The sequence below is a fragment of the Urocampus carinirostris genome, chromosome 7, assembly GCF_059441175.1.
Source record: "Urocampus carinirostris isolate Australia breed hairy pipefish chromosome 7, RoL_Ucar_1.0, whole genome shotgun sequence".
NCBI classification, from domain to species: Eukaryota; Metazoa; Chordata; class Actinopteri; order Syngnathiformes; family Syngnathidae; genus Urocampus; species Urocampus carinirostris.
This window is the reverse complement of record NC_142355.1, coordinates 17,761,703-17,771,959: the sequence shown is the minus strand read 5'-3', so window position 1 is coordinate 17,771,959 and position 10,257 is coordinate 17,761,703. Positions and strand designations below refer to the sequence as shown.

General features: G+C 35.6%; 1 protein-coding gene across 1 annotated transcript in view; it reads left to right on the top strand.

Moving 5' to 3' along the window:
• LOC148362505 (cGMP-inhibited 3',5'-cyclic phosphodiesterase 3A-like) overlaps positions 1-10,257 on the top strand; it is a 146,369-nt gene that overhangs the window by 1,477 nt on the left and 134,635 nt on the right. The gene's annotated exons all lie outside the window — the stretch shown is intronic.

Sequence of the window (10,257 nt, the reverse complement as noted above, 5' to 3'; positions counted from 1 at the left end):
CATTGTATGAAACGAGATTAGACATGACACTCCGGAGTAAATATGAAATTCAGACTTAAAGAGAGAAAAAAGCTAAGACTGTCAAGACTGATAAAAACGTAGTACTTGGACTGGCCTAAGTTATAATGCTAGTGCAATGAAAGAATTGTGAAAAAATTTGAACAATAGTGCAATGAAAATAAATGCAATAATATTCAGCAGCAACAATACCCAAATATTTAGCAAGATGTTTAATCTTCAAAAGTTTGGCGTGCTTGTTTAGGGAGGTGATGGCCCTGGGAAAAAGATGTGAATAGGGCGTTATTCACATGTAGTTTTGTATTGATTGTTACATCTTTGGCTTACTATACTTTGGTAATAATAATAATAATAATAACAATAATTATTGTTGTTGTTATTGTTTCACCAAAACACTTCCTTAAAAGCTACTCTTTTGATGATGGATGCCTTGGATACAGACTATCCCAGGAAGACCAATTACTGTAATTTCTGAATTACTAAATTCATAAAAGTGATGCAGTTAATGTGATTATGGAGTTATTCACATCTGGTTTTGTATTGATGGTTCCATCTTTGGCTCACTAGTTTGGGAAAACTCGAATTTATTTTTGGGCCTATCATAATTTTTGTTTCCTTACAAAAGATATCTCTTTAAAAATGGATCTTTGGTGGTGAATGGTTTTTGCCTGGATGCCTGGCTATCCCAGTGACTTCAGAAAGGTCCATTATTAATTGTTCCCATCGTGAAGAGGTTTTATAATTGATCAAATAATATTACTATAGATCGTATCACACTAACATTTTTACATGTATACCTGTGTAACACAAATTTCTTGTTTTGAAGCAGTGCTTACCAGTTGTGGCCAAAGGAAAATGAAGCGGCTTATGTTTTACTTCTTGTTTTAGTCTACTATTAACTCTATGGTCCATTCTCGTATCATTTTCTGTCCTCAAAAATAGAGGACTGATTGCAGTACATCAACGACAGTGTTGTGGATTGAGTTTTCAAATGGGATCAAAGCTTGCATGGGTGTGTACTGCTGGGCCGTTGGTCATCCCATTTGAAGGTGCGCTAACTGTGCTACTTAGCACTTTAGTGGTCATGTTTGTTTTTAATCGAAGATTTACACCCACTGAAACACGTATGTGGCATTTTTACAGAAATCACTGAGATTTTTACAGTAGGTTTCTCTGTATATGTACATTTGTTAGTGGCCCCTAAATTCTAGTAGTGATACCAAGTAATTGTATCAGAGTAAATTATTGGTTTAAAAATGTCCCTTGCTGGAGGGCTGGGGGTCTTTTCTGAGGCTCAGAATTAAATTTTGATCTAGGGATGTAAGATTTGATTATAAAGCCAATATTAAAGGCTATTTCCCCCCAAAATCTTTACCTTCACTAAGATTTAATCTTGTGCGGTGTTTATTAAATGTCCATATATATATATATACATATATATATATATATATATATATATATATATATATATATATATATATATATATATATATATATATATATATATATATATATATATATATATATATATATATATATATATATATATATATATATATATATATATATATATATATATATATGTATATATATATATATATATATATATATATATATATATATATATATATATATATATATATATATATATATATATATGTATATATATATAAAACAAAACAACAATCAAATTCATTTCCACTACAGTTTATATACTTCGAGGATAATCAGGCAAATTATAAAATGACAAAAATAGCACAAAAAGACTAATTTAAATGATTGACTTAATCATTTAAAAGTCTTTCTGCTTTTATTTTTATGAAAATATCTAAATGAATATGGAAACTTCCCTGTTATATCATATTGATAATAGAGAAGAGCTCAAGCTCATTTAAACTTCTACAAAGACAGCCAGACTCAATCCTTTTAATGTTGTATTTTCGTATTGCCTTAAACAGCACATCTGTGACTTTTATTTTGAGTTAAATAACATTGGCGTGGGTCTTCTAAATGTTATCTGGTTGATTAATGGTACTCTGCAAAGACAGAAGTTTCTTTGCGAGTGGCGCCGGGCTTCGGCAACATCCAATGGACATATTTAAAATGGCAAGTAATTGGCTCATTTTTCTCTTGTGCTACTCTTAGCATTGTCTGACAGGCCACATAATATTAAGTTTGAGTTTGATATCTGTGCTATATATGAATGTCACATCGCTAAGTAGGTGTACACATGGCGTATGTTTTTAAGTGTGGAAATGCACAGAGGCCCTTTGGAACTGACATATTCATTGACAGTGCACAAACCTGTGATCACCGGATTCCCACAAGAAAATATTCTATCTTTCGTTTTTGTTAAGTTTAGTTATAATCTTTTTCTAGTTATTTATTTATGTATTCATACATGTAAATTATATATATATATATATATATATATATATATATATATATATATATATATATATATATATATATATATATATATATATATATATATATATATATATATATATATATATATATATATATATATATATATATATATATATATGGCAGCACGGCGGCGCAGTGGTTAGCGCTTGTGTGGCACAGTTCATGTCATGGGAACCTCCTGCGTGGGTTCAAATCCAGCTCCAGACTTCCTGTGCAGAGTTTGTATGTTCTCCCCGTGCTTGCGTGGGTTTCCTCCGGGCACTCCGGTTTCCTCCCACATTCCAAAAACATGCATTTCAGGTGAATTGGCCGGTCCAAATTGTCCCTAGGTGTGAATGCGCGAGTGAGTTGTCTGTCCCCGTGTGCCCTGCGATTGGCTGGCAACCAGTTCAGGGTGTCCCCTGCCCACTGCCCGGAGATGGCTGGGATGGGCTCCAGCCCCCCCGCGACCCTAATGAGGATAAGCGGTACGGCTAACGAGATGAGATTAGATATATATATATATATATATATATAAAATAATTCTGTCTGCTTTTGTTTTTTTAAGTTTTGGTATTTCAGAGGCTTGTATGTTTGGGGAGGTAGCTGCTTTATGAATATTGAGTATATTATATAATATCACAAGTTTGTATTATCTATTCTTTGCAATGTGGAGAAAAACAAAACCATGTACTCATTGCCTGTTATGTTGAATGATTTTGTTTATCAATAGAAAAATAAAAAACATTAAAAAAAAATAACCCCAAACATCTGTAATTGTGTTTGTCAATGCTTTTTATGTAACATTATAGCATTGAAAATGATCAGTGCAATTAAATTAAGACTTTAGCTCCTGATAAGATGTGGTAAATGGAAACAAGAGCGTGATGGAAGAAGCGGCGTCATCACATGCCGCACTTTGACTCACAATCTAGTTACGATGATGAATCTGTTTTCCCCTGCGGTGGATCCTGCGTCTGTCCGCACCTTTGTGGTAGGGTAGCAAGGGGAGCTCTGATCCTAGGTGGGGTGGTTAGACAGTCACGACCAGTCCGTAATCTAGACCGGTGTTGGACACGTTGATGAAAAAAAAACACAAATTAGTTACAATTACTAGTTACTTCATTTAAAAAGCAACATGCAAAATGGCCCGGCATTGCTAGGCCGATAGAAGAGTGGATTCGGCTGCTTGGAGTGGTTAATAATCGGGATCTGCAGTACCCAATTTGGCCGCCAGGGGGAGGTATAAACCCCAAGAAAACAGAACACAAAAAAGCAGATGTTTATTGATTCTGTTTGTATATATTGGGTGTGCCTTGACACAAAGCCTAACGTAAAGACACTCACGGAGGCCTAAAGTACAGTTCTGTACATATTCACAAAAAATTGGTCAGCTGTTTCTGGGCTTGTAAATCACATAAAAACACATGCACATGAAAAAATGATGATTTATAAAGTAGATTAGATTAGACTTAATTAGATAGATGAGATTTAGATGGATTGTGTCACTCCCAGATAACTGTCACCCAAAAGTCGTACCTCACTCTGAAAGGGGCGGCAGTGGCTCAGGAGGTAGAGCGCTCGTCTTGGGATCCGGCGCCTCCGTGTTACATGTCGAAGTGTCCTTGGGTAAGACACTGAACGCCCAATGAGCATGTTAGCGCCTTACATGGCTGCACAGCCGCTATTGGGAAATGTGAAGCACATTGTAAAGCGCTTTGGGAAGTCTTCATTGACTTGAAAAACTCTATATAAATGCAAATCATTTTATTTCATTTCAAAGTGAGTAATATATCTAGTTACAAATTGATATATATACTCACAATGAAGCCAAGCACGTAAAACTGCTTAAAAATTGACAAATAATAAAGAAAATACAAGAAAATGTGTACATCAACCTGTGGAAGCAGTGAATATTTCTTGGCTTCTCCAATCTTGAAGGCTTGCAAATAAACACTTAGCCAAGACAATTTATCTCCAGTTTTGCTTAGAACCCCTAAAATATCTCCTTCTCCATTTCTGTGTACTGTCCAAGATGGGTTTTTTAGGCATAATGTGATGCAAATATGAATTTACAAAGAAAAATACTAAAATTCAGCAATCTTTGTGCTCAGGTTTCATGTTTACCCGTTGATTTGGTTGTTCCTGTATACGCAAGACCTGCCTACTATTCGCAATTGGTGACATTCAACCAAATATGCACAACTGACCACCTGATTTCAGCATTTCATTCGATAGTTGTAGATGGGGCTTGGATGTGAGTATATACAGTAGGGAGAAGAGTATCAGAATAGTGGTAAAACACATACTTGTTGTACTCTGTGCCTGTACTACCATATTTGTACTCAGTTGTATTTTCCAGGTCCATTTTAACACAACCATCCTCCCTTTGGGTTGTATTTAGTGTTCAGATTCAGATTCAGATTCAGATATACTTTATTGTCATTCTAGTACATGTGTATACAGAACGAAATGTCGATACATCTGACCCGCACAGTTTCCTTGAATGTACAGATATAAATAAAATGTTGTATTGAGTTGGAGTATTGAAGTACTAATAATATACTAAATAATTATGGGTATGTATAGTATTATACAGTAGTGCAAAGAGTGCAAGAGTGCAGCTAACCAGATGTGCAAAATGGGCAGTCAGGTAAACAAGTCACTGTACAGTAACAATAACACTGTAGTACAGAGGAGAACAGATGTGCAAAGGAGTGGCTAGGTATAAAGAACTCCTAGTAGTGCAAAAAACAAACAAACAGACAAACAGATGCACGGATTAGCAGCAGTGTGGACTTACTATGTGTGTGATTGACCATTTAACAGTCTAATGGTCATGTGTGAATGACGATCACGTGACATTTCATGAGCAAAGGAGGGACTTGTCAAAGCACAGAAGACTTCGTAATCCATGGACTGATTTGAAAAAGTAATGAAGTAAATGTAAAATGTTATCAATAATGCATTACAATATGATTGAATATAACTCTTTACTCCCAACACTGCTTGTGATGTAAATCATGTTAAGAATTTAAAAGAAAGATTCAATCAATCAAGCCTCATACAAATGATTTTTTTTCAATCCCAGACATTTTTATCATTTTTTTCTTTTTCTTTTTAATATTATAAATCAGCCAAGATGTAAATACGGCTTAGATGTGAGTATATACGGTAGGGAGAATATCAGAATATCCATATGGAGAAATCACGCTCTATCAAACTCCGTGCTTGGGATGGGGCTACTGTAACTGTATTCAGTTATATTTCGTAGATAGCTATAAACACGGCCACCCTTATCAAGGTTTTCTTATGTTACTGGAGGACTGAGTGTTATATGTTGCTCCATAAGCAGAGGAAAAACTGTCAATGATTAAGGATATTACAATCTATTTATCTTTCAAAAAGTAGAGCTTTAATGCATCACATTGTAACGACTGTTGAGTTATCCAATTTGGTCGATAACGATTTACAGTGCTCGTTACGGAAAAAAAGTAATTGCCTTCCTTGGTCAAGCGTTACTCCCAAAACCAGAGGTGGGTAGTAACGGAGTACATTTACTCTGTTACGTTTACTTGAGTAAGTTTTGGTAAAATCTGTACTAATAGGAGTATTTTTAAATCCCTATACTTTTACTTTTACTTGACCTTATTTGTGAAGAAAAAAAACGGTACTTTTACTCCGCTACACTACGCAACATTGAAGTTGTTACTTCCTTACTAAATAAATGCTCCCCACATAAGTACGCGTCTGTCTGTCTCCGCTAAGGAGCATTTCTTTCGATGCAGAACTCCGCCAGGCTCTACCATGTTTAACCAATCAAAGGTAGCAGTCTCGTCACGTGACCCTATTAAACTGAACGGGAGTAAAACTAGTTCACGGATTAAGCAAATAGAAAATGTCGCTTAGCAATACCTACTATGAAAACACAGAAGAGGAACGGGTGTCATCTGTAGTTCTGGATATGTGTACCATTTATGGAGATCGCTGCTTGGCTCTATGGCTAGGACCTTGACTCAGTCTCTTGGCTGAGAGCAAGTGTCTCTGCCTCTTGGCTTTGTAGCGTATTATGAATTGACCAGTAACGAATAATGGATAATTGATAAATAATATAGAACAATAAACCCTTAAAAAGGGTTCCAAACGCCAGCTACAATATGCAATGTCTCCTTTATACGAGTTCATGGGCTAGCTTGTTGTACTGCTTGCAGAGCCTGTTAAGATAAGTATTTCGGCTAAATGCGCTACTTGGTGCTACATGCGCTTAACTTATTTGTTTGATTTATACTGTTTTTATTTTATTGTTCGTTAAAGCCTTGACTTTATGTTGATTATTTTTCGGGCTGATTAGATGGACTTTGATCATTTGATGATCTGATTAGTTGTTTTAAAATAATCAATAAATACGACGATGCTACAGTTTCTCAGTACTTAAGTAATATTTCCACCAAGTACTTTTTTACTTTTACTCAAGTAAGTATTTGGATGACTACGTTTACTCCTACTTGAGTAATATTATTACTTGAGTAAATTTTTTGGGCTACTCTACTCTCCTCTGCCCAAAACTGATGGAAACACACATGGTCCACATATGCGGTGGTGAGCGTCTCTTGTCTGTGTGGTCTGTTAGGTGTAAACAAGGCGGCAATGACCCACGTTCGTCATCGCACATCAGGAGGCTACAATGGGCCCAGAACATCCACTTTATTGTGTTTAAAGAAGCCAGGATGTTTAAATGTAGCAGTAGGATATCTGCACTCTGTTGGCCTGATGCTATTTACATTAGCTCTGAATAATTCTCTTTCACAGATCTTTGTCTCTCATCAGATGGATCGCTTCCCTCTTAAAGCAGTTTACACAGAAAATAAATAAAGTAATAAGGAATTTCCAAGTAGTGTCTTCCTCTCCAATCCGCTATGTGGCGTTTCTCAACCTTTTCTGAGCCGCAGCACACAAAAATATCTCAAGGCATACCCTGTGGAGAATGCCTAAAAAATATTTAAACGGTTTCTTATCTTTTGTGGTCGACGTTGCACAGAAGTTGATACAGGTTTCTCATTTGGGTTAATTTTACTGTAATTTTAGATTTTACGATATTTAAAACCTAGCAAAAATAATAATTATTATAAGCAAAGCATTATCTGCCAATGGAACTGTTTTTACTACTTTCTTAATTTTGTTCCCTTTTTTTTCTTTTCGGTAAAATGTAAAAATAATAAATAAATCAGCTAAATTGTGTGCCAGATTTTTGCTTCAAACAAAATAAATGATTACAGAAGCTGCCCTACTTACGAACGAGATCCGAACAATCGTTTGTAAGTTGAATTTGTTCGTAAGTTGCTTCAGTGCTATATTTTGTATGTTTAAGGTTCATATAAGTATGTGTAAGGCTTGTATAAGTAACCTGTATTGTTTTGTACTAGAAATAAACATTTCATGAAATAATATGCTCTATAAAGACAAAAAAAATTCGTTTAACTTTTGGAAGATGCGCTTCAAGAGACCCTCCTCCGTGGTAAAAAGTGGCCGAAAAAAAGCCTTACGACCATTTTTCAACCGCATAAAGCTTTCTTATTTCACTTTCATTTCTAAACGGCTCGCCTCTTCTTTACACTTTACACCAACCGTATTGAATGGACTCATGAGATATTAAACAATAAAAACTTCAACTTTATTAGTGCACTGGGGATAGTGTAGACATAGACAGTATAGAATGTTTACACACGAACTAGGAAGAGGAAGCAGATTTTTTTTTTCTTCCAGGTTGATGCTGGGTGACCTCTCACAGCGCCACATGCTGGTAGCGGTGGAAAGAAGTACTACAGTAATGTCCTGTACTCGGAAAAAGGTGCACCCAATACAAAATCTAACTTTCAGCAATGTCCGGATATATTTCAACATCCTGAAAAAAATGTTTTTTAACTACCATTTTACATAGTCGAATGGTCATACGTTGGGGAGCGTCTATTAATTATTACGTATTACTTATTAGCTTAAGAGCAGATAATTAGTACATAAAAAGAAAACAACCATACATTTTTTCTGGAATGAAAGGTGCCCCTGATTATAAGTCACACCTTTAAAAATAGCCTTTTGTAAAATATTTTTATGTATAATGTTCACTGGACTATAATCTGCATGACATTAAAATTATTGTCCTTTGCTTGAAAATGTTAGAAATTAATCGAAACTTATTTTTAGATCATAAACTATCAACATGAAATATTGTTTCACCATTAAAATATTCATTCAGAAATAGTTACCGTATACATGTCTATCCGTTTTTTTAAATGTTGGACACCAGGGTATTTGTATTTGGATTATTATTTCCACTCGTTTGTTGTTTTGACTATCATGCACTGTTTACATCACTGTCACTATTGGCTAATGTTTTTGTATTTTCACACCCTTTAGGGCAGATCATCTTTTTGTAACCTAGGAGATTCGACTGAAAGAAAGGGCTCAAGGGACGGCTTTTAGAAAATATTTTATATATGGCATTGGGAGTGTTTTTCTCATCTCCTGTTCTTCTTGCAAGGTCAAAAAGGTCCATTGATGTCCTCTAGTCAAGTCAAGTCATATTTAATTGTATAGCCCTTTGTCACAAAAAGTCTCAAAGAGCTGTACAGAGCACAACAACAACAAAATAACTAGCTATATGAAATGTTTTTGCTGGAACAACATCCAGTTGCTTCACCTTTTCAAAGTCTTTGTTTCCAGTTAGTTTTTTTTGTACTCAGCATGTTTTATCTGGCTTCTTGATATTATATTCTATGAAAACAGCCGTGCAGTAGTTTCGGATTTCAGTGAAAAATTACTCCAATTTCCACTTGTCCTGGAAGCGGCAGCCCTCACAGTCAACTTTCCTTTTTTTCATTTACAGTTAATCATGTCATAAATGGGGTGGGATAAAATTCTCAGACAGCCAAGGGCAAAGTGGACGAAGGCTACTGCCATCATCTGGGGAACTGGGGACACTGCAGTTAACATTACTGGCGAGCCACATATAATTTTTTTCACGAAATAGGCCGATGGCCAGTAAAAAAAATGATCACTTGCCATAACTGGCCCCCGGGTTGGATTTTGTACAGGCCTGTACTAAACGCTTTCATCCATCTCCACTCTGCGTTATTCCGTAAGGTAGTTACAAATGAAAACACCATTAGCACGATCCAAACGTTAGAGCTTGACCTAGTATATAAACATTGTCATTCACAAATAAACATAGTAAGTTAGTATGTTTTATTCAAGGTTTGTGGTTATGTGGTACTGATGTGGTTCATTTCTTGTGGTGGCAATGTTTTTTTACTGGCTAGCATTGACCGTTTCCAACATGTGTGGGCTAGCAAGTTGGTTACTACTGGCTCCAGCGGTAAATGAAGTCCGGTAAATTCCAGCTGCTACCCTTTTCCTACATTTTTATACATTCCAACACTAGTTACAAACTAAAGAGTGGTACACAATAATTATTAGGCTGGGAGTTATTGCACTGATAACAGCCTGATATGACGTCAGTTTTCAGCCCGATAGGAAAAAAAATAACCGACAATTAGATACCTGCTGCTACACTACTTGTTAGAAAGATTCCAAAAATGTATGAATAATATATATTTTTTTAAATCTAGTAATAGTGGTACTCGGTCTCCTCTCTATCACGGTCATGTGCGCAAGGGATGGCAGAGGTTAAGATCAGTTGCATGGCTTAGCGTACAGGCTGTTGTGATTGTACAGGCTTTTGAACTGTCAGTACAGAAAATTGAGTTTTGTTTGGAGAATGTTTTGTCGCACTCCTGCGTACACTACATGTTAATGCCAAGCAATTTAATATTG